The sequence below is a fragment of the Chrysochloris asiatica genome, unplaced genomic scaffold, assembly GCF_000296735.1.
Source record: "Chrysochloris asiatica unplaced genomic scaffold, ChrAsi1.0 scaffold00140, whole genome shotgun sequence".
NCBI classification, from domain to species: Eukaryota; Metazoa; Chordata; class Mammalia; order Afrosoricida; family Chrysochloridae; genus Chrysochloris; species Chrysochloris asiatica.
Genome location: NW_006408658.1, coordinates 8186691 through 8193705, shown reverse-complemented (window position 1 = coordinate 8193705; position 7015 = coordinate 8186691). Strand labels below are relative to the sequence as shown.

The window sequence follows — 7015 nt, the reverse complement described above, 5'->3', positions numbered from 1 at the left end:
ATATATATATTATAATCCTGTTTATTGTATTCGGGTAACCTTTCTTTATTTCCTAAAGTAAAGACTTTATAATCTCTATCTTTTTCTTAGACTACTTTCTGAAGTGAGTAATGATTTTACAATCTTTCTTTTTCCTTTCCTAAAACAGGAATGCGCACCTTAGAAATTTGAACTAGCCAACCTGGTAAGGGAAAAGATTGTGTGGTCAAAACCCCAGCCAATGAGGTGACACACAGCCTTGAGACTCGTGTCAGGTGTGGGAAAAAAAAATTATAATCCTGTTTATTATATTCAGGTAACTTTTTTTATTTCCTGAAGTAAAGACGTTATGATCTCTCTCTTTTTCTTTGGTTTCTTCCTGAAGTGAGTAAAGAATTTATGGTCACTTTCTTTTTATTTAAACCACTTCCTGGAGTAAGGAATTTATGATAACTTTCTTTTTCCTTAAACTACTTCCTGGAGCAAAGACTGACCCCTGTCTTCTTTTCCTAAAGTAGGAATGTGCGCCTTAAAAATTTGAACTAGCCAACCGGGTAAGGGAATAGATTGTGCGGTCAAAACCGTAGCCAATAGGGTGAGACACAGCCTTGAGACTCGCGTCAGGGATTAAAAACCCGAGTGGACTGCCCACTCGGTGTGCTCCTACCCTGTTCGTGTATGTACAGCTATGCGCAGGCACCCTCTTGCAAGAGTAAATTTTGCTTTGCGAAGGTAATTTAGTCTCACCGAGTGTCTTTTATACTAGGTCGGAATTCATTTCTAACAAACCTACCAGTCATTCTTGAAAACCCTATACAGGGTCTTTAATAAATCAGAACCAACTCTAAGGCACACATCAACAACATGCTCTACTGTATACTGTATACCTGGATATTTTATATATATATATGTTGTTGTTGTTAAGTGCCGTCGAGTCGGTTCCGACCCGTAGCGACCCTGTACAGGGTTTCCGAGGGTGTAAATCTTTACGGGAGTAGAAAGCCTCGTCTTTCTCCCGCGGAGAAGCTGGTAGTTTCGAACCACTGACCTTAAGGTTCGCAGCCCGATTCGTAACCACTACGCTACCAGAGCTCCATATATAGATATATAAATCTTTGCCAAACCTATGTATATCCGTGGTTGTAGTCCCATTCATAAAAGGCAAAGGTTCTTTTTGTGTGTTTTTTTTTTGTAGTCCCTTTCTGAGGCTTTCTGTTCCCATAAAGAATTATAGCCTCAGAAACCCTGTACAGGGTCGCTATGAGTCAGAACCGACTCCACGGCACATAACAACAACCACAACATTCATAAAAGACAAAGGTTTTTTTTTTTTTTTTTTAAACCACACTGCTCTTTTATTCAATGGAATTTCCTCCTTTAACGCAGCATTGACATATATACCAAAAAAGCCCAGATAAATTTCTGCAGATAAACCAGTGAAGAGGACGTGCATTATAAATTATTGTCAACAGAATCACTCCAGAAAGAGGGAAGGGGGGAAAAAAGAAGCAGAATGAAGAACAAGGGGCTCAAACCCTAAGACACAGCAAAATGTTCAGATATTTCATCACCAGCACTGAATCTTTCATCACCTGCACTTACATTTTCCTCTTCTGGAGTTTATCGAGTAGCTGCTTTCCACTGAGGGTGTGGGCAGCTGTCAGGAGGGAACTGCACAGCTGTTTGAAATGAAAGAATTGGACAGACATGTGGCACAAATGACCATTTTTACAGGGTATTTTATAAGGTGGTGCATCCTGTAGGGGCATATTTGACCCCTAACCTGCAACAGAGTCCACAGGAAATATATGTGTCCCATAAGCCAACGGGGCATAGGCGTTCAACCATTCCTACTCCACAGAGTCCACAAGGCATCCTACCATGCCAGGAGTTCAGAGGGATATAAGTATCCCATCCATCCTATACTCTAGAATCCCAGCAGGACATACTCAATGATTCAACATGCATTCCATTAATGAAAAAACACCTACCAACAAAGAATTTTAAATGAAAAATAATTTAGTAATGAAAGCGTTAAGAATTTTCAACTCCTTTCACTTATGGAAATACTAAGTTTTGTGTGTGTGTGTGTGTGTGTGTGTGTGTGTGTTTTATAATCATGTGACTTCTTGTATTTTGTATTAAAATGCCTTTTTTGTTGTTGTTGTTGTTGTTATTTTGTTTAAGTCCATGTCCTAGTACTATTTCTCCATGAGATGTGAGCCTATTTAAACAAGTGTCAAAACCCCTCCAAGTATAATCTTTTACTTAAAGGTTGCCTTTTGGGGTTTCTCAACATAACCCCAAAAAAGTATAGGCAGTCCAAACCTAGGTTACAAACATCCAACTTATGTGCAACCTGTAGTTACAAACCAATTCCCATAAAACCTATTAGATTAGAAATTAAACATACATAAAATATCTGGTAATAACAAACAAGTGCTACTTTGGGACACACACCAAATCAGTATTATTATTGTGATTGTATATTGGTGGTGGTGTTGTGGTGGTGTGCTGTGGAGTCAGTTCCAATTAATAGCGACTCTATATAGGTTATCCCAGGCTGTAAATCTTTCCAGAAATCACTAGAGAACAAAGACACCTATTTTAAGATCAAGAAAAACTGCTTTGAGATTGCCTTTTATCAAAAAGAGTACGACTGCAGAGATAAATTGATGTGTCAGTAGAAAATTATAACATGCTCTTTTTGGTTATCAGGTACTGGTCCTCTTCATAATATTTGAGCGTGTTTCCATCTCTTGGTAAACTACAGACAACTGATGTTTTGTTTTGTTTTCTTCCTATATATCGAACCTGTTCTTGAACCCACCAAATACATAATGATTTACCCAAAGGAAAACTAAGAATATGAGAAGGAGAAACAACGTAGGAACAAAAGAACAAACTATTACCCATTTAGATGTAACACTTATGGAAAGTTTAAAAAACCCTCTAACAAAAGACAAACTTATAAGATGCTTGATTATGGGAATAGCTCCTTTAGTTACATAAGTTGGACTTTCTTGCATTGGAAGATACATTTTAAGATTATAAATGATGTTAGAAAAAGTAGCATTAAAACTAGAAAATTCAGTGTCACAACTTGGGACTGCTTATATTGACAAAGGTCAGTGACAAATGTATAGTGCCTCAAGTCACATAAACAGAAGTAAGAGACCCAGAGGAGACAAAGTAACTATAAAATTGTGCAAATTCCTTTTGTGACAAGACATTTGTTAACCACAAACTTGCTTAATGCTTACCTTGTACAATGAATTTAACTTTACTCAAAGTAATTTGACCTCTGCTCTTGTTTCCTGAGAAATAACCCTTAGAATTTCTTAAGTAGCTGAGATGCTTTTATTATTTTGAAATTTCCAGAGACCACCTGAGGATTTGTGTAAATGAATAGAGGCTGGCCAGGCCACAAAGACAAAAATCAACTAACCTCAGGAAAAGTAGAGAGTGTGGTTCTTTTAACTAGTAATCTTTATTCTACTCTTTCTTCTATTTCTCCTTAAAAAATGAATGGCAACTGGCCAAAAGTGAGTGTTGGTGCTTTTCGGAACAGAGAGGTCTCCAAGTATATACAGATTATTTAAATTAACCCTATATGCTTTAATGGAGTCCTGGTGTGGTGCTGCAGGATAAGCACTGGACTTCTAACAAAAAAGGCCAGCTGTTCAAACCCACCAACTGCTTTCTGGAAATGCTATGGAAGGTTCAGAACTGACTCAAGGGCACTTAATAGCAACAAATATGCTTTAATATCTTTGTGCTATTGTTGTTATATTGCCTAGTTCTCTCTTAAAGTGTTGGTCAAAAAAAGTGAATTAAGGGCTGAGTACAGTCAGAGACCCTGCCAGCTTCTTGTTTGGGCTGGCTTCACACACCATTGAGCTTGTTGTTTTCAGCAGACTGGCTTTCATTTGGACAAACTTTACTGTGGATTCCCTATATAATTAGATGAGGTTGCTACTCACTTTCGTTTTGTCATGAGAACTTGTCTTGATCCAGAGAGTATATTCTCTCTGGGTATCCCCCTTGCGGGGAACACAGATGGTCAGTCTGTGTTTGGAGATGATCAGTCATCAGGATGTGGCCTGAGACAATAAATACATAGCATTAATTCCTACCAAATTTGCCAGCTCTCATTAGGTTATTTTTGTTGTTGTTAAGTGACGTCAATTTGGTACCAACCCATAGTGATCCTGGGTAGGGTTTCCGAGGAGCAGCTGGTGCGCTTGAACCACCAACTTTGCAGTTCAAATGCCTTTGCAGTCTGGCACATTAACCCACAGGCCCACACTAGGAGTTCTGGTGTGGTGCTGTGGGTTAATGCACCAGACTTTAAAGCTGTTTGAACTGCAAGGTCAGCAGTTCTAGCTCACCAGTTGCTCCTCAGAAACCCTACACAGGTTCACTATGGGTCGGAGCTGACTCGATGGCACTTAACAACAACAACATTAGGTTATTTAATAGTCTCTTCTCCCAGGGGAAAGTCCTGCTTCTTACAAATTTGCTCACTCCTAATCCTTTATGCCTGTCTTTCTAAATGGCATAACTTCACCAAGGATAATTTGAATCTGCAGATTTCTTGAGTTCAGTGAATTGGCTATTTACACAGTACACTAGATAAGAGAGTAAGTAAAATATAGATATATATTGCTACTAGCATTCCAGTTCATATGTACACAGGTTTATTTCAAACAAAAAGTGTTCAAACACGTCTCTGGAATCAGTGAATGGTGGTGGCTGTGTGCCGCGGAGTTGGCTCCGACTCTTAGCGAATCAGTGAATAGCTACAGACAAATTATCTCAGTACCTATTTTAGTCTTGTTAAGCTGCCTTCAAAACAAATACAAAGGTCAATGCGAACAGCCATTTCTTAAGCACTGTGTTGGGTCCCTTAAATTCAAGGCAGAGAGGTCAGTTCAGAAGGTTACATGACTGTTTCAGGGATTCTCCCTTGCGTGGCGCTGTAGGATAAGCGCTGAACTGCTAACCACAAGGTTGGCAAACCTACCAACCATTCCTATGAAACCATAAGCAGGGTCGCCATAAGTCAGAACCAACTCAACAGCACTTAACCACAACAACAAATCTTGATAGATTTTTTTCAAAGAACACCGGGCAATCATGGGGGCTTATTAATAAGAAGTTTTAATAAAATTGAGAGTTATACTGATGAGAAAAATCCAGTAAAGTTACATCATGACAGTGTGCTTGCCCATTCTTTGAGAGTAGCAAGAGCTGTTCAAAGAGACTTTCATTAGGAAAGCTTACCCCCATCCACCCTACAGACCAGACAGATATCACCCTCTTTAGACTTCTTGTTCCCCAAACTCAAAGAATATTTAAAAAGAACACATTTGAGGCCCTCAAAGGTGACAAAACTGCTCTTTTGATGTGATGTACATCAAAGAGCACAGAATTCTTCAGGGAGGACTTAGAGAGATGGAAACACTGCCTTGAGAAGTGTACAGGTCTAAATACATCAAGAGACAATAGCTGAATCCAATAGTTCTTGATCTTCCCTGCAATTTTCTCCAGGCACAAGTTGGTTGTGGTTTCGGCAATGAGTTCCCAGAAAGGGAACTTGGCTTATTCTAGGCCTCCAAGGCACCAGAATATGTTTAGCTTCAAAAATGACAAGTTTGATAAGAGTGTTCATATTAAGAAAATGAATGCAGAACTTCATGATGGAGTATGTCAGTGTTGTTAAGAAGTTCTTGAATGGCGTGTAAAACACAGCGAGTACGAGTCACGATCAAAGTCTAAAAAGTGTGTTAAATGTTTACAAAAGACAGTGAAGGATTCCTATCACATAATGCATAGACCTTGAGCTTGGGGGCGTGATGTTTGTGTTAAATGTGAAAAAAAGATGTTTGTTATTCCATTTAATACAGAATCATAAAATACTACAAACATTATCTAGGTTCCAACTGTAGAAGTTTCATAAGAAATGACGGTGAAATTGATGGTAATTTGGATTTTGATATTGATTTAGATGACGCTGAAGAAGACAATCAAGTGAACTATAGAAGTACATTAAATGTCAGTTTAAGAACATTAAGTTCTGACTAACTTTTGAATTTGAAGGTTTAAGAAAAAACTACCCAAAACTGAAATTGGAAAACCTATAGAAATAGTCACAACTTATACATGAATCACATTAATTATGTATGATAGAAGTTTAGTAACTATAATGCTTTCATCAGAGTTCCTTTATAATAAAACTTTAAGTAGCAAATGCTAGCATATTTGCTAAAGTGAGTATTGAGATACTATAATACATGGCAATTATCTGTTGTTGTTGTTGTTAAGTGCCATCGAGTCGGTTCCGACCCATAGCGACCCTGTACAAGGTTTCCGAGGGTGTAAATCTTTACGGGAGTAGAAAGCCTCATCTCTCTCCTGCGGAGCGGCTGGTGGTTTCGAACCGCTGACCTTAAGGTTCTCAGCCCGATTCGTAACCACTACACTACCAGAGCTCCTTATGGCAATTATTTAGAAGATTATTATCTATTATCAAACTAAAAATGATTCACAGTTGATGGTTACACAAGAACTACCTCATTTAAATGAAGAAGATGTTTTCATGTTGTTAACCTCAAAAACTGGACCTCAGTAATTACCTTTAGATCAACTGATATCAAGTTAACAGTCCATGTTGCAAAAATCCCTTCCTTATATTTCTTCTCTATAAAGTCAAAAAGAGCTTATTTACCTCTTTATTATAATAGCTAATAAGTGTATGGACTCCCAGGTATAGACCTAAAACATTTCAAAACAGAGACTTGTACACCAATGTTCACTGCTATTCACAATAGTCAAAGGATGGTAACAGCATAAAATGTCCATCAATGGATGAATGGATAAACAAAATGTGGTACATACATACAATGGTATCACTCAGCCAGTAAGAGAAATGAAGTCTTGATACATGCTACAATATAGATGGAGCTTAAAGACATTATGCTGAGTAAAATAAGTCAATCACAAAAGGACAAATATTGTATGACCTCACAGCTCA

General features: G+C 38.1%; 1 pseudogene; it reads left to right on the top strand.

Annotated features, from left to right (window-relative positions):
- Positions 1–5557: 5557 nt before the first annotated feature.
- The window catches only part of LOC102838007, a 28840-nt pseudogene continuing 27382 nt past the window's right edge, over positions 5558–7015 (top strand).